An 18,069-nucleotide genomic window follows, 5' to 3' on the forward strand; every position below is an offset into this window, starting at 1 on the left:
TATAATTGGTACCTGTTGCTCTGCTTTCAAGATACTGCATTCAAATACATTCTCATGGAAAACGAAACTGATGAATCTTCAATACCAGGAGAGTCTGAGACCCTCAACAGACTTTTAATGAGCATCAGCCTGCGTTCCCTCTCCTGCAGTGCTGCTAAAACATGGCCTTGCCAGGGGGGCACTGACGAGCCAATACATCCACTTAGAAAAATGAGTTTGTGGTACCAGTGGAGCAAAGTATAGAAGAAAGAAAAAAATGGTGCTTCAAAACCCTGCTGTGTATTCTGAAAACAGACTGAAGGAGCTAGGCAATGATACAGAACGGGAAAATTAGGCGATCAGAACTCAGCAGTGTGTGTCTGCTTTTTACAGGGTCCGGCAGTTTCAAAGCTTTGTGAAGGGACCACAGGGGCAGAGGTAGAAATATTAACCGTAAGTGGTTCCAGAGGGGCTACGTTATCTTTATGTGACATATCAGTGAATGGCACTTAATAAATAGATGGACAAAAAATACCACGTATGTATTTATTAAAAATATTAAGTCTGTGTTTATCACCTTGCAGCCAAAGATCTTGGGTGCTACAGCAATGCAAATGAATTCAGTCCAACAGCAGCATATGTGAGATACAGTACTTGTGGCCCTCTTTAGTACTTCATAACACTTCTCTAGTGAAATTTTTATTAATAGCTCATAGAAAAATGGCCTTAAAGTCTGGAAAGATATGGTTGTAATAAAATAATTCTATGATTTTAAGGCCCTATCTTTAGTTTTACTTTTTCTAATAATTTTAAATAGCTCTTACATTTGATTTAATCTTGTTTCTTGCTGTCTTGTGGGGCTTTGTGGTGGTGTTCAATTTGTATGTATGTTTGGAACTGAAGGAAGTGTTGGAAAAATTGCCCAGCACAGCAATTTTTTGGATACATTTCGAGGTTGTCTCTCTCCTGACTACCAGACGCACTTCAGCATCTTCTTTCGGCCTTCCAGATACCAAGGCTTTCTTGCAATTCATTTTGTACATTTGCTTACAACCTAAAAAATATTCCAGGCATTCTTCTTTTACAAGCCAGACGCTCTGATGGACGCGGTAAGGCAGCTCCCAAAGGTGCAGCGTTAACCAGACCTGCAGACAGAGATATTCTCACAAAGGGTCTGTGTAAAGCCGGGATGGCAAACTTGCTTTGACTCTCAGTCATTTATACCATCAGTCAAAGAAAAAAAATCCTGACTACTTTTGCAGCTCTTTTATTAATTCAGATGTTATTCCTGTTTTATTTCACATATTCCCAGCTAACGTTTAATTAAAACAGGTATTCTGGGGTAGCCAGTTTTAATTTTCTTCTAGCTGTGCTTCAATTTCTGTTGTTGCTTCACTGCTGATTTTACTTTCACAATTGATTGGAAAGGTTTATTTTTCCTTTAATGTTAATCTTTAAATACTCTTTCGCAATAGGGGCTCTCAGATGCTTATTATATTGTACTACGTGATGAGAAACAGTCTGCAGTGCCAGATCTGGTGGGTGATCTGCTCCTGCTATGTATGGATCTCCACACAGAGACAAATGCTTTCAGTATTTTTGCTACTTGTCTTACGTTATCATTTTAGTAATTATTTCTTTGATTACAAAGCTACCAGGTATCACAGGAGCCGTACAAAGTAGCCATAAAGATTGTTTCCTCGATAGCTGTATCAAACCCTCATGTGTCTTGGGCACAGTAAGTTACTGAACAATGTTACCACTCAGGCAGCTTTCTTTCTGTGAATATGGATGAGGAATGAATTTAGGCATGTGGAAGCTGTATTATTAACCTGGTGTGTCATCATAGTCCAGTGATTTCCCATTTCCTGTCAGCAAATTTAACGTGCATCATGCTGACTGAAATACAGATCAGAAAGTGTGACACAAACAACACAGAAAGAGTCACCTGGAACTAGTTAAAAACCAGAGGGAAGTAAGAATGGGTGCCATGATTATAACTAAGGTAACATTGTTCTCTTGTGATAATATGGCTTATTTCTGGTGTCTCAAATGACAAATTCAAAGGCAAAAATGTCATTTTATATTAAAACTTTGATCAGCCAACTGTCCAAACTCTTCCCAGGGGTGACTTTCTTAGTGTTGTGCCAGGAACAAATTTGATTAGTCTCAAGAAAAGATAAAAAACCCCAAAGGTCCGAGGCCTGTTACCTCAGTGTTACGCACACTTGCAACTCCTTCAAGGTCAGACATCTGAGTCTGACTTATACTAACTGGTAGCAATTCAGCGTCTTGTTGCTAATGCTCAGATCATGCACAGAAATGTCAGTAGTATCTCCACAGCTTCCCATTCGGAAGAGTACAAAATATTCTGATCAAATAAAACGCCAATGGCCATACAATTTAAACAACCAAAATTGAGCGGTCTTGGTGTGTTTCTTGCAGGCTTTGTACAAGTTCGCAAACCTTCCTGCAGCACAAACACAGCGCTTGACCTTTTGCTGTTTCGGGCCTGTATCTATAAAGCTGCCAGGTTGTCTGGAGAGGAGCCCGGGAAGCTGTGTGTGGTTTTTGGAGATGGAGTGGCCAGAGGCAGCCAGGATGGGACATGCAGGGCTGAGGGATATTGAGGAGTACTTGAGAATATTCTCATCTGGGTCTGTGTCCTTTTCCATTCCCATCATCAATTGAAAAGAGCCTGGAGATAGTGGTTTGTAGTGAGACAGTTGTTAGAAAACAGAAAATGTCAAAAGTAGCGGAGAAATGTAAAGTAGAAGGTTTTGTTTGATGCTCATGAAATATCGGACTAATGCGTTGTGTCTGTGTGCTTAGGAAAATGTAATTAGTATAGAGTCAGACCAGGCAGCCCTCCTTTTTATCCTGATGGGGGACAAGGAAGGGAGTGGACAGGGAGATAACTTGAAGCTCATTGCTGAAGATCCGGTCTACAAGTGATAATCTTCCCATTAAAGCAGATGTCAGTCTGGATGTAGGGTGATGGTGAAGGTGAACTACAGAACATCTTCGTTTCTCAAACAAGTTTCGTCTCTGTAAGATTTTATGAGTGGGTGGATTGCTTATCCTGGAACTGAACCAGACTAACAAAGCACCAGTGCCAATAGGAGGGCACTTAGAGCTGAGGCTTTGCTAAACACCAAAGGGACCCAGGAACCTGCTCTTTAGGGTCATTAAAGAAGAACTTATTCACTACCAGGAATGAACTAAATGATTCCAAAATTCCTGTCCGAACTCCTACAGGGATGTAGTTTGAGTAAGTTGATCTTTCTGACAAAGATAATGGAACCATCCAGTGCGAACAGACCTGAGGGTGTTACCAAGCCCCAGGGAAGCTTGGTATTAATACTTGTGTCACCCTGACAGATGTCTGTCTGGCCTGTCAGAGACCTCCCAGCTCTGTCTCCACGATTCAGTGTTCTTACAGTGAGAAACACCATTCCTGGTGTGCTGGAGCAGCTGCCTCTTCCCATTTCGATAGTCTTTCCTTTGTGTAAAGCGTGTGATAAAGACAGTGAGGAATTAGCATCTAAGTTACAGAGTAAAATGCTTTAAACTCCTCTCAGTGTGTAATGCACATAGGGAAAAGGAACTGTTTAAAGCAAGATAAGCTGTTAGGTGTTATTTAAATGATCCCAGGAAAATCCCTGGTTTCTGTAAAGGAGAATGAAAGCTCCAGCACAGTTAAATACAAGGGCTGATGAACACTGCAAGGGTGAGCATCACTTACTGTAAATATTATAGCTTCTTCTAACAGCGTGAGATAGTTTACGTGTCTTTCATCTCTGCAGACATACTTTAACTTATTACATGTTAAAAGGTCAAATTGGCTTTTTTGTTTGTCATTATGTAGATCCTTGCAGTTCTTTTGTAAATGCAACAATCTAAGTAATTCATAAGAGCAAAGACACCGGCTGCCAGTGCCACAACCAGGTAAGTCCTGATTCATGACAGTCTTCACTTTCTTGAAGACCACAAAGGATGTAGCTGTGCACTAACTACTCCAAACTGTGATATGTTGCTGGAGGCTTGTTTGAATTGCAGAGTAAATCTGGCAGTTGAAGGCAAGAATAAAATAGGCAGAGAAAAAATATTGATCAAAGGGAATTTTCCTCTTGACATAACCTGGAAAGTGTACCTTAGGTGCTTAATTAGGATCAAACCAGGCAGAAATTATATTGGAAAAAACTATTGACAGTGTATCTAAAAAAAGGAAAATTGTACCTCTTGCAGGAGCAAGTTTGGGGATGTCAGGCATAGCTAAAATCGATGCCCTAATAAGACAGCCTGATGACATATCAGAATAGCTGCTGTGCTTCCCTGCCTCACGTGGAACCTGACAGCACATGTTTGAGTGTCAGTGTTCTCAAAGCTACAGACATTTTTATCTGCAATGACTGTTGCTTTTGAGAAGGCGCTTGGTTTCCTTCTCAGCCGGGATTGGCCCGTCCCTGGCCTTGGATTAGCTTCGCAGAAGCTGTTGTGGCAGAGGGAGCATTTGCTGGAAATCCCTCTTGAAAGTTTATGAGCTGCCTGCTCAAGAGTTTGGGACCCGTCTTCTAGAGTACAATCCAGTGACAAAAATCTGCTAGATCATAAATTCTGGAGGTCAGTGGTAGTCTTTCGGGCTCCTTACAGAAAGGCAGATACCCTCTTCAGCTGGAAGATCTTCATCTGAACAGAAAGAAATAACGTTGCTGTATGAGCCAACTGATTGGGGCTCATCAGCCTGTCTTTGAGTTTTCCTGTTCTCTCAAGTCTGTGCAGGTCTAACTAAAAAGGAACCTGGAATAGCAATAGGAACAATGTAAATTCTATTTTTCACTTCTTCTGAATAACAGGGAAAAAGTAATTTCCAGCTGCCAGGACTGATTAGCCCGGTTTGACCACAAACTTAGAGCAGCTGCTGTATTATCCAGGTTTTGCGTAGTTCATGTGTATTTGCATACAGATTTGAGAATGTAATTGTGTACTGACATAAAGCACATTGAAAGAAAAAATCACGAGTAAATTCAGAGAAGAGTTCTTACACTCTGCTTCTGTATTTTGATCAAAATGAAATTTGCAGAAGAAGGTGACTTTTTAACTCCATAGAGCATACTTGGCCAGCTAGAAGCCTTGGAGTGAAATTTGTTATATCTCTTGCAACTTAGACTCAAACCCACTGTACTGAGTGAGGGAAGGTCAGATCACCTGTAATTCAGCATTTAACTATATGCTTGACAAAATAAAAAATAATCTCCAAGTGAGGAAAGTATGAAGAAAATGAATGCGGCCACATCTACTATTGGCATGTTTTAGGTAGAGGACACAAACAACTTTTCACATTGCACAAGCCAACCCGTTCTGCATTGGTGTGAGACTCAAAACCCAAGCGGGGCTTTGCCTTTAAGCCGGCAGTCCAGCTTTGCTAGCACCAGGAGCAACACACATTTTAATACTGACTGTGGCGGAATCAGGACTTCTGGCAATCACGACTGCGTTTGAAAAATTTCCTCTCCCTGTCTGCCCTACTTTTCTGTTCCATCATCATTTTAAAGCCTCAGCATTAGGCTGATTTTGGAGGCATTTAGCAGCCGAGGAACTGCATTTGAAAGGAAAATATGCTGGGGAGAGAAAAAACCTGACTGTTTCTCTTGAAATTCTGTCCTGAGTTACGATTTCTGTTAGAATCATAATATTTGTCTGAGATGAAGCGAAAAGTAATGGGGTGAGAGCTGGTGGGAGTGTGCTGCCCAAAGGGGAGCAGAAGTAAATTAATTGATGAAATTGTGTCACGTGCTGTTAACAACAGCTTTTCACACCTACAACTAAAATAGTGAGAATCAAATTTAAAGATGAATTAGGTGATTTGAACGTGTCTCTGATTGAAAGCTGATGACCCATCTGTTCCTTGGCTAACACCCTGACAGGCATTTTAACCGGTTGCATGGCAGAGATGCTCATACAAATCAGCAGAATCTCTTGAACCAGACAGAATACTGGAAATGGTTTATTTTCTTTATTTCCCATTCATTTTAAATATCACTGCCATCACACTAGAGATGTCAAATAAATGAGAGACAGGAGATGAAAAAATAAAGCCATTCTAGGAGTAAGTGTTAATTAAAACAGGATTTTGAATCATCAGAATGTTCTCCTTTCGTATCTGTTGCAAATAAACCTTCATTTAAGACCCATTTTTTATTTGATTTACATGTGTTTTTGTATTGATTTCTGGTGGATATTTCACTATGATAAAGCATCTGAAGTGTAATCTGTCTATGATAAAAATTTGTCACCTGCTGTAAGTCGCTGCCGTCGATATTCCGAGCTCACAAACCTGACATTAACATACGTATGCTGAAAATTATGGCTTATGAGTTGGAAATGTGTGTTAGACAATACCTGGCTGTTGACAACCATGGGAATGAAAGCAGCCGACATCCCCAAAATCATATTTCTTTTTGTTTGAATTAGCGAGCGGTTTGTAGAAGTGGTTGACAGTCTTAACTTTTAGGAAAAGGAAAGCACATTAATATTTATAATATTGCTGGGGAGAAGAATATCTCATTGGTTACAGAGTAGAATTTGATCCTGAATTGATATGACTTTTAAGTTTGTATGTGTATGAACATACATACACATTTGTGTGTACATATAGATATGCTGAGATATAGCTATAGATACTTTGGAGTGATGTGCATGTGTATGTATAGATATCTCTATATGCATCTGTATGTGCGCCTGTATACACATGCCTCCAGGATGCATTCCTATTTATCATCTACATATTTTATAGAAGGAGTTATGCAATTCCACATCATCCTAGAAACCTCCTTTGATCTGAGGTAGTTGCTGCCAGTTGTTGCAAATGATTTTGGAAGCTTTGCAAGCTATCCATATCAAGCTTATTTTTATATCGTTAAAATGTTTAAGCCCTCAAGATCTGTTAAGCTGGTGTTTTGTTTTGGTTTCTACAAATTAAATCCCCCTTGAAAAAGCTCATTTAATAATGTAAGTGGATCATCATACAGAGCATTAAGACCATAAGTGGTAATAGCAAACAATCATGTTAAAATTTAGTCACCAGTTTCTCTTGTGATTTATTTTGTAGCGTCTGCATGACTTCATCTCACTCAGCCCTTTGAAGAACCAGATTTCCTTCTGTCTGGCATCCGCTGAGGCGGCAGCAGCGTCGGGGTTGACAAGGGCTCATCACCCACCAGCGACTCCAGCGGAAGGCGCTGGCTGGAGCCTTCACACAAGAGGCTTCTGGTGAGATCAATTGTTTCCCACGTCCCCCCTCCCCATCTGGGCTTCCAATTGCGATCCAAATCCAAATTACAGTGACTATAAAGCATGTTTTCTGTAGCTCATCTTCAGTTTTACAGCTAGTGCTGTGGTTTAATGGCAAGCTGAGAGCTAGAATATAAATGTTGGCTTTTTCTTCCTGGAACACATGTACACTTTGATAGAGTGACTTATTTTTATAGCATTATAGTTTGGCATATTCTTTTAAAAAGGAGCGAACTGGTGGATTGATTCCCTTTCTCGCATTTAGGAGGCCTCGCAGTGCCTGTTGTGGGTTGAACCCTGTGCTCCAGTGAGCAGCAGCCACTATGGGTTTGTTTGCAGTGAAAAGCTTCACCTAGGTAGGAAAAAATCAAAACCATTGCGAAGGTTTGGAAAGGGAGATGTTAGTACGTCATTCTCATGTTAAAATAAAAGGAGTTTAACCGGGACAGGAGCAGGAAGCAACCAAACAAGTATGAAACGCTGTAAGAGCATTTCCTAATGAACATACCTAGGATTTGGGGAGAAAAATATTGCAGGTTTTTACCAAAAATTTTTACCGGGCAACTCTCCAAAGTATTTGTTGGGTGGGATCACCAGAATTCTGTCCTTTTGTCCTCAGCATTGGGAGGACTGAACTGAAGGCGTGTGGAATTCTTGGTGGGGAATTTTCCTAGGTATTTACAAACCCATCTCATTTTTAGCATTTCTATTTACATATTTTTTTGAAAATTGGTGGTGTTACCCAAAACATTGCTTTGGCTCTTTCCTTGCAGAATAACAATGTTGCACAAAATGAGGTAAGACGAGAAAAACATATTATAAGCTTAAAAATTGCAGGTTTTCCTATTTGCTGTGATTGGTCTGCCTGAAGTGGATGAACTGGAGTCAAGGGGGGAGGTTTTAGTAAATACTAGAAGCATTAAAATGCACAAGTAACTTTTTCTGTAACAAAAACCGTACACTGTGTCTGAAAGACAGAAATTAGGGGATGAATCCAGTGGTTTTTCTCTTTTAAAATAGCCCATCATTGGTGGTGGTGGTGAGTTTATTGATCATTAAAAAAATTAAGCCAATCTTATTTTAGAAATGTTGTACCATCAAACTCTTTGGTTGCTTCCATCCTTATTCTCTCAGTCTAAAAATTAGAAAACATTGTACTTCCCAGATATCTGAGATTATCTCAGTCTTACTTGGGCTGGTGAAACTCTGGAAGGAGAGTTTTGGCCCCATGTTTCACCTACTCTGGGGTCCTGCCTTAGGTTCTGGTGCAGGCAATTTTTATTATGAACCGAAAGGAAAAAACATTGGTTTAGCAAACTGTGAGAGAGAGCAGACTCACTCACTGTTTCCTGATCGCTGAAATACAAATTCAAACAGCACGGATGTGTCCCTTCTCGTTGCCTTTACCCAGGGATGAGTGACAGGTAAATGCAAGGAAAATGAAGGCAAATTTAGCCGGTCCCAAATATCAGCTGCTTGTTGTTTCTAGAGCACTTTGGAAATTCATATCCATCTAGACTGATTTATTTATATAAAATAAAAATGCTGAACTCCTTCGCAACCCAACACCATTCTGAAAATACTCATTTGGGTTTTTTCTTAGAAAGCCCTGCATGTAATTTTCAACTCGGGCTACTTTCCACTCCTTTTCCTGCCGTCTACTAAGTGATGCCTGTTGAACTGATGATGGTTCTCAATTGCAGTGACTGCCGTGCTGAAAAGGAAAGTTTTCTTCTGTTACTTCCAATGGGAATTGAGTTGTCACCCTAAGTCACCATCAGCAGAGTCTTCCCTCTCTGCAGCCCCTTATTCCGGTGGGCAGAATCCAGCACCTCTTCATGACGTTGTATTATATTCTGTTAGGAGCCCACTTGAGGGGGTGTGGCCCTGGTTCCTTTAAAGAATCTAGATTTTCATTATATTGTACAAATTTGCAGACAATTTTTACAGCATTTCAATGCAGGCTTAATTGGATGTGCAAAATGCAAGTGTAATTACAATTGTGGAGGGAGCTCTACACAAATAGTTTGGCTATTTAGGGGCATAATGACCCAGATTGCATTCACAAGAAGAGTAGCTATATGTACAAATCAGTCCAAGTGCTTCTCAATCTTCTAGTACAAGTAGACTAAAACACCAAAAACTAGGCCATTTTCAAACTTGAACCACAATATCTCTTGGAAAGCTCGAGGTAGAAGAATATAATTCAAATATGATTTCTACTACAAGACACAATTAAAAATACGTATCATTTATGTGTCTTGACCAGCTCCTTTTCATAAAGCAGCTCACCCTCAAAAGGATTACTTTATTTAAAGAAGAGAAAAAAGCATCCAAGAAATTGTGGAATAAATGCTAAACGCAGACTGGCAGGGCAGACATGTGGAAAGCCACAGATGTCCTCCTGGCTCGGCTCAAACCAAAGGGATGGCAAAAAGATGAAACCTCTTCCAGGCTTAAGTGGTTGTGTGACTGTTTTTTGTCAGTACTGTTAGCGGGGGGATTAAGGGCTGGACATGACTTTGAGGATAAATAAAAGAAAGGAGACATTCAAAAGAAGATTTTGAATATAGGGGGTGAGGGGAAAGAAAGAAAAAAGTAAAAACAGTTGTTACAGGAAAAGACTGAAAGGTTGGTCAGCAGGGGCCGGTGGGCGTACGGCTGCGGGTGGGAATGTGCGCACGCTGCTTTTACTTGTCTTGTTTGTCAAGTGACACCTTCGCTTCTAGGTTAAGACCGCAAACAGAAAAATTAAGTCTGGAAGAGTAAATTTTGGAGTGCTGGAAATTTCTTCCTCAGTAGTGTTTTACCTCCATATATGTATAAAAATGTTGTTAAACAAGTACGAGTTGTCATGCAATCTGTTACCCTGAAACCTTCACTCCTTTCCGCTGATCGATCCTCTCGGGCTTTAGGCAGGGGAGCGCACCTCTCACAGTTGCGGTAAGTACCTGCGTTTTGTGTTTGTATGAGCCTCAGCTCAACATTATCTAACAGCACCGAAACCAGGAGGAAAATGACATCCCTGGCTGTAATGTTCATCCGTTAAATTGGAGGATGTAGTGACTGTGAGTTGTAAGAACATTTTGAATATAGATCTGCTTTTAATGTGTATTTTCTCTGGGCCTTATTCTGATATGTAAATTAATTGATTGCAATGACCAGATTCATAATAAGAATAGTGCAATTAACGAAGGCCTTCTGATAGCCAAAGAAGTGTTAAAACATTCAGAGAATGACTAAATGATACATTATGTTTTGGCAACTGCAAACTCATTTCCTACCTGCTGTTTGTTTTGTGGTTGCTATGAACCAATTATTTCAGATAATGTGGAAAACAGTCCATTTATGAGAATCCATCAAGAAATCATTATTCCACTAGTAGCACTGTACTGTTTTTTAAACAGAATGGGAGGGTATGGGCTCAAAAGTATTTTTTTTTTGCTTTCTTTAGCCTGTTTTTCGAGGTGGAAGGGTAAGGAGGAAGGGGCTGGAGGGCTGGCACCACTTTCTCCAGAATCTTTACTGACCAGTTGTCTAAGACACGGTGGAGGAGGGTGTGGTAAAGTATGGAGCATTTTGTAATATATTATCCCCAGCCATAGGTTACGGCAGTGTGGTCAAGAGCCTGAACGTGCCAGCACCGGAGCAGCAGCTGTGTTCCTCAACAGCAGCTTGGGCTGTGAGATATGATGTGTCTATTTAGCTAGCTCGCTGTCTATAATATCTATATCTCATCTATCTATTTATAAAATACATGCCACTGCCTTGCACAAGGCGGAGATTTGTTGTTGCTGCTGCACACTGGAAGAAAAAAGAGCCTTGGCTCTGAACAGCAGCTGTAGGAAACCCATCAAGTGTAAATTGCCGAGAAGGCAGGAAAGGCACGCTGTGCGCCAGCCCCGGCGCGGTTCGGCTGGGCGAGCTGGATTAACAGCTAAACGACAAGGTCACCAAGGAACTAATGCTGTAATATTTCTTTTGCTGTACTATACTGTAGTAATTTTTTTTGAATTGTTGGTTTATTGTGGTGGGTATCTCATGATTCTGCATTGGTGAGCTCTGTGGCTGGTCGTGTATGGGGTGTGTGGGACAGAACATGGACATCCCCTGCTCCCTAGACAAATGCCCACTCTAATTATGGATACTTTTCATCATTGTTTATTTATTTTGCAAACAAGTTACCAACCAGAATATTTGATATGTTTTCTTTCTAGAAAGCTGCAACTCGTATTGACTTTCTCCTTTCAGTCCAATTGGTTTCTTTAACTCAAAGTATCTCCTGGTGATGTGGTGGAGGATGATAATGTGGATCCCATGTAATTCGTTAGCGGAGCATCTCTGGTGTGTGGAGTTGACCATTAAAACTTGTAGTTATGGGATGAGGTGACAGTACATAAGAAGTGATAGTTACCTTTTCCTTGTCTCTTCAACATAGCCAAAGAACAAGCAGGATTTTTTTTGCCTCAAAACAAAAGTAAACTCTGAAAAAATAGTATTATACAAGAAAGTGATATAGATTAAAGCTCTAACTCCTATTAGCTGCTAAGTGAAGAAGGCTCAGCACATTGCTGTAAAAATCACAGAAAATCTGCTCATTATTGCTGTTTCTCATTTTCTTGCTGTAGCTCCCAGAGGCCTCTGCCAGAGGTTGGCTGCCGTTCCTTTGCATTAAGCTCTGTGTGAGTACAGCAAATGAGTATTTTTTCCCAGTTTCTCATCAAGGGGAAAACCAGGAGAAAGCAAACAACCCCCAGACTTAGACCTGGGCTTTATTTTCCCCATCAGAGAGTTCCTGGTCAAACTGTGCATCTGTCCCTTGGGCATAAAATAGAGTTGTGGATGGGAGAAGGGTCAAAAGCCCTTGCTGGTGCAACCGGGCACTAAACATAAAGCGGGACTTACGCAAAACCAGTGGGATTCAGCAGATTTGTCCTCTCTGCTCCCGGATTTGTTCCTTCATGCTGCTTTCTGTCTTTCAGGCTTTAAGTTGCAGGAGCTGCATTCTCTAATGCTCTTTTACCCGGGAGCTCTTGCTTCATAGGGCCAACTCTCAAGTGTTTCCCTCTTTCACTTTCAGCGAAGTTTGCCCCAGGCTGGGTTGCCAGGGTGGCTCTGGTGCCCTCCTGCTCTCACACCCGTACACGTAGTGAATAATTACTGACTGTTTTTTTCCCCATACTGTGACACAGGGATGAGTACACTCGTTTCCCTCCCAGAGGTGACTCCTCGCTAAACTACACTAAAACATGACCAGAGTAAATTATTACAGGTCTCCCTGTGCCACCGAGGGCTTTAATCAGTACAAAGTGGTACAGCCACAAACCTTCCTGATGGTAAATCAGGGCAATGCAGCAAATCAGTCTTTCACTACCTCTATTGTTAACTGAAAGCTAACTGTGTTGTTTGGTTTTTTGGTTTTAGGTTGTTTTAGGCTACTCTTTTGTAGATCTGCTATTTTAACAGCCCCAGGAGTCAGCTGTGCCCTGGGACAGAGGCAAAGAGAGCACGGTGGTGACCTCAGGATGCGTGCGAGGTACCAGGTACAGCTGAGCAAAACACTCTGGGTTTGAGACTTGGGATTTAACTTTGGCTGAACGCGATGAAGGGTCTGCTTCATGATAGTGCAAGCCCTGAATAAAAGTGCAGTGTAAAGCCTCTGTAGAATCACATTGGAAACCACATAATTATGCCGGAAGAAATGCGTTGGAATACTTCTTTTCTAGAGAAATCTGCTGTTCAGCACAAATAGCTCTAGTGGTGGAACAGGATTATGTTGTCCACCACCCTGGAAGAAAAGCAACAGCCGGGCTGGGACCAAAAATAAAGAACGAACGAATGAAAAAATCAATGACAAAGACGTTGTCTTCCCAAAGTGTTTATTAGAAAAGGGAACACACTCAGGTACGTGCCACTGCGAACAGCCCCTCAAGGGCAACACATAAACCATCTTAAACTCCTTTCACTCATGGAACAGGACTCCCTGAGCCCCTTGAAAACAGTTAGTGTGTTTATCCATGTGCTGACTAAGAGAGGACAAGGCTTGGCACTGGGAATAGAGTTTCCTGATACATTGGGTTCTCCTTCTAGTAAACTGACCCATAACAGAAGGAGAAAAAGATGAACTTACTTAAATGGTCTCTTTTGCTTTTATCAATGGTGTCTTCTAAATGTGGGATTCTAAGTAATGGTTTTGTTCAGATCAAGAGACAATATTTCCTGGAGAAATAGCCTACAGTTCCAAATGAAGCATATTTTGGTGCTTTATTTTTTGTTTTTTAATTTTTTTTTAATTTTAGAGTACTAGCAACTTCTCTCTGCAGAAACAGGTAAGGAAACAGAGCACAGAGAGGCCTGTATGTCACCAATGCTCTGGGATATGTTCTGCACAAGATTTGCAGCAGTTTCCAGCTGTGAACACAGTCCAGGTCAGTAACAACAATTTTCCAGAGCTCTTACCAAACCAGGGCACTGGGATTGACACCTGAGAGCAGACATCAAGATAATTCCTTTCAGGCCAACACAGAACAAAACCAAGGTGTTGACACTGGACCCTACATTACCCCTGAACCTGTGATGGGTGCCGATTTTGGGAGAAAATCCTGCTCTGGGTTTGTTGGGGCCTCGGTGGGAGTACCGGCATATCCATCTTGCAGAGCTGTACGCAGAGGCTCTTTCAGTCAGAGGGGTTGCCTGAATTTGGCCTCTGCTGTCAGGATTTTATATCCCAGCGTCTTTTTATTTTAGAAAGAACATTCCTCACAAATCAGATCTCTTCTAAAGCACTTAGGAAAAACACAGTATGGTCTCAGTTAAACGTGTGGTTTTGTGCAGCTCTCACTGAGAAGAGCCTGACAGGCAGAGCAGCGTGTTCCCCCGCATTAAAGGCTGTTCCTCCTGCCTGTGTCAGTGTCATGTTTTAGTGTGGGTGTAGGGGTGTGGATGTTTCTGTGTGTGTCTGCAGGTGTGAGTTAGTGTGTTTGGGGTGGGGGTGTGTGTGTCAGTCTGTCTGTATGAGTGTCCACGTGTGTCAATGTGTCTGTATCTGTGTGTGTCTACATGTGTCCATGGGTCTGTGTCCATGTATGTGGCTGTGGCTGTGTGTGAGTGTCCATGGTTACGTCTGTGTGCATGATTGTGCTTGTGTGTCTGTATCCATGTGTCCGTGTGTGTATGTGTCCATCTGTGTGTGTCTGTGCATGTTCGTGTATCTGTAGGGGTGTATGTGTGTCCATCTCTCCATGTGTGTCGTGTGGGTGTCCATTTGTGTGTAAGTTTTCCCATGTGCACGTGTGTGTCTATGTGTATGTTTGTGCATCCATACATGTGTGTGTCCGTGTCTGGGTTTGTGTCTGTGTCCACGTGTCCCTGTTTGCCTGTGTGTGTGTATCTGTGTGTCCATGTCTCCACGTGTGTGTCCATGTGTTGGTGTTTGTGGATGTGTCTGCAGGTGTGTGCATCCAGGTGTGAGTGTCGGCCTGTGTTTCTGTCCATGTTTATGGTTGTGCGTGTGTCCATGTGTGTCTCTGCATATGTCTGTGTATCTGTGTGCGTGTCCATCTCTCCATGTGTGTGAATTGTGTGTCCGTGGGTGGGTGGATGTTTCTGTGTGTGTGTGTCCGTCCCTGTGCTTCTGTCCATGTGCATGTTCGTGCTTGTGTGTCTCTATGTCTGTGCCCGTATGTGTCTCTATTTGTGTGTCCATGTGTTTGTCCATTTCTGTGTGTGTTTCCATGTGCATGTGTGCCTGTGCCCATGTGTCCCCATTTGTGTGTCTCTGTGTGTTTGTGGCCGTTTGTGTGTCTGTGTGTGTGTGTTTGAAGGTGGCTGTGTGGATGTTTCTGTCTGTGTGTGTGCTTCTGTGTCTGTCTGTCTTGTGCCTCTGTGTGCATGTCCATGTGTGTGTCTGTGTGTGTTCATTTGTTTGTGTCCGTGCCTGTGTGTGCGTATTTGTGTGTCCATCTCTCCATGTGTGTGAATTGTGTGTCTGTGTGTGTCTGAATGTGGGCATGTCCATGTGTGTTTGTCCGTGTGTCCATCCACGTGTCTGTGTTTGTGACTGTGTGTCCGTGTTTCCATCTGTGTGTGTGTTTGTGTGTCTGCAAGGTCGTGGGTATCCATTTGTGTGTGTGTCCGTGTGTCCCTGTGTGTTTGTGTCCATTTGTGTGTGTGTCCGTGTCTTGGTGGGGGTGTTCGTGGGTGGTGCGTGGATGTTTCTGTGTGTGTCAGTGTATGAGTGTCCATACGTGTGTCCATGTTTCTGTCTGCATGTATCCGTGTGTGTCTCTGTGTCCATGTGGGTGTCCATGTGTCCCTGTGTGTACGTGTTTTTTGTGTCCATCTGGGTGTCTGTCCGTCCATGTGTCTGTGTGTGTCCATATGTCTCTGTCCGTGTGTATGGATGTCCGTGTGTCCAAGTATCTATCTGTGGGTGTGTACCCAGGCATCCATGTCTCTGCAGGTGTGTCCGAGTGTGTTTGTGTGTGTCTGTGAGTGTCAGTGTGCCTGTGGTTCTGTCTCTGTGCATGTTCGTGTTTGTGCATGTATCTGTGTGTGTGTCTGTCTGTCCTTGTCTGTGGATCCATATGTGTGTGTCTGTTTCTCTGTGCAGAGGGGTCTGTGCCTGTGTGTCCATATGTCCGTGTCCATGCATGTGTGTCCATGTCTCTGTGTGTATCTGTAGGTGTGTGTCCATCTGTGTCAGTGAGCCTGTGGTTCTGTCTGTGTGCATGTTCATGCCTGTGTAGCTGTGTGTGTGTGTGTGTCCCTGTGTGTTTGTGTGCATTTGTGTGTGTGGATGTTTCTGTGTGTGTGTGTCCGTGCTTCTGTCCGTGTGCATGTTCGTGCTTGTGTGTGTCTCTTTATGTCTGTGTCCATGTGTTTGTCCATTTCTGTGTGCGTTTCCATGTGTCCCTGTTTGTGTGTTTTCTGTGTGGATGTCCATGTGTGGGTGTCCATGTGTGTCCATTTGTTTGTGTGTGCATTTTCATGTCTCCATGTGTATGTGTGTGTCAGTGCATCTGTTTCTGGGTGTGCGTTTGTCCACGTGGGAGGGAGGGAAAGGGGAAGAAAGGGAAAGGGGAAGAAAGGGAAAGGGATGAAGACAGAGAAAGGAGGAAGGGAGAGGGAGTGAAGGAGGGAGGGCTGTCTCCCCGTTTCCTTTTCTCCCTTTCCCTTTCTCTCTTTTCCTTTATCTCCCTTTCTCCCTTTCCTTTTCTCCATTTCCCTGTCTCTCTTTCACCCTCGCCCTTTCTCCCACTTTTCCCCTTTCTCTCCTGTTCTCTGTTTCGCCTTTTCCTTTTCTCTTCCTTTCCCTTTCAACCTTTCTCCTTCTCCCTCCTCCCCCCCTTTCTCCTCCTCTCCCTTTCCCTTTCCCACTTTCCCCTTCTCCCTTGCCCTTTCTCCCTGTCACACTTTCTCTCCCTTTCTCCCTTTCCTTTTCTCTCCCTTTTGACCTTGCTCCCTCTCCCCCCTTTCTCCCTCTCCTTTTCTCCCTCTCCTTTTCTCCCTTTACCTTTCTCTCCCTTTCTCCTTTCCTCGCCCTTTTCCCCCTTTCTCTCCCTTGCCCTTTTTCTCCCTTGCCCTTTCTCCCTTGCCGTTTTGCCCTCTCACCCATTCCTCTCCCTGTTGCCCTTTCTCTGTTTCCTTTTCTCCGTTTCCCTTTCTCTCCCTTCCTCCCTTTTGCCCTTGCCATTTTGCCCTTTCCCTTTCTCCCCGTCCCGCCCTTTTTTCCCTCTCTCCCCCTTTCTCCCTTTCCCTGTTTCCCTTTCTCTCCCTTCCTCCCTTTTGCCCTTGCCATTTTGCCCTTTCCCTTTCTCCCCGTCCCGCCCTTTTTTCCCTCTCTCCCCCTTTCTCCCTTTCCCTTTCTCTCCCTTGTCCTTTTCACCTTTTCACCTTTCCCCCTTTTCCCCCTGTTCCTTACTCCCTTTCTCTTCCTTTCCTTTCGTCTCCCTTTCTCCCTTTCCTTTTCTCCCTTTCTCTCTCTTGCCCTTTCCCTCTTTCTCCCACTTCCCCCCCCTTTCACCCTGTTCCTTACTCCCTTTCTCTTCCTTTCCTTTTGTCTCCATTTCTCTCTTTCCCCTTATCTCCCCCTTTCTCTCCCTTTCCCTTTCTCCCGCTTTCTCCTTTGCCATTTCTCCACCTTTCTCCCATTTTCCCCCTGTCACCCTTTTCCTTACTCCCTTATTTTCCTTTTGTCTCCCTTTCTCCCGATCTCCCCCTTTCTCCCGTTACCTTTCTCTTCCTTTCCCTTTCTTGCCCTTTCTCCCCTTTCTACACCTTTTGCCCTTTCACTCTTGCCCTTTCTACTCCTTTCTCCCACTTCCCCCCTTTCCCTTTCTCTGCCTTTCCTGTTCTCCCTCTCCCTTTTGCCCTTTCCTCACCTTTTCCTTTTCTCTCCTTCTCTCGCTTTCCCTCTCTCCCCGTTTTTCCCTTTCTCCCTTCCCCCCTCTATCTCCCCCCCCAATCTCCCATCTTTCCCCCCTCTGTCTCTCCACATCTCCCCCCCATCACCCCCCCTCCATCTCCCCGCATTGCCCCCCCATCTCCCCCTATCTTTTCCTCCATCTTTCCCCATCTCTTCCCCCTTCTATCTCCCCCCATCGCCCTCTATCTCGTGCCCCCCCCATTGCTTCCCCCATCGCTTCCTGCTTCTATCTTCCCCCCCACCTCCATCTCTGCCCCATCTATCTCCCCCCCCACTCTATCTCCCCCCTCTATCTCTCCCCCACACATTTCTCCCCACCCTGCATCTCCCCTCTCTATCTCCCCGCTTCCCCTCTATCTCCCCCCTCTCTC

The 18,069-nt window shown here is 43.4% G+C and overlaps 1 protein-coding gene across 6 annotated transcripts in view; it reads left to right on the top strand.

Moving 5' to 3' along the window:
• CCDC85A (coiled-coil domain containing 85A) overlaps window positions 1-16,280 on the top strand; it is a 209,549-nt gene extending 193,269 nt beyond the window's left edge. For 3 of the 6 annotated variants that reach the window (XM_071805638.1, XM_071805635.1, XM_071805636.1), the window contains one exon: window positions 7,091-16,278. The gene's annotated coding sequence lies outside the window, so the exon portion shown is untranslated. Of the gene's footprint in view, window positions 1-7,090 lie in introns of all 6 variants that reach the window. The other 3 variants (XM_071805633.1, XM_071805634.1, XM_071805637.1) reach the window with 3 other exon arrangements.
• The last annotated feature ends 1,789 nt before the right edge of the window (window positions 16,281-18,069 follow it).

The sequence above is a fragment of the Patagioenas fasciata genome, chromosome 3 (assembly GCF_037038585.1).
Source record: "Patagioenas fasciata isolate bPatFas1 chromosome 3, bPatFas1.hap1, whole genome shotgun sequence".
Lineage (NCBI taxonomy): Eukaryota > Metazoa > Chordata > Aves > Columbiformes > Columbidae > Patagioenas > Patagioenas fasciata.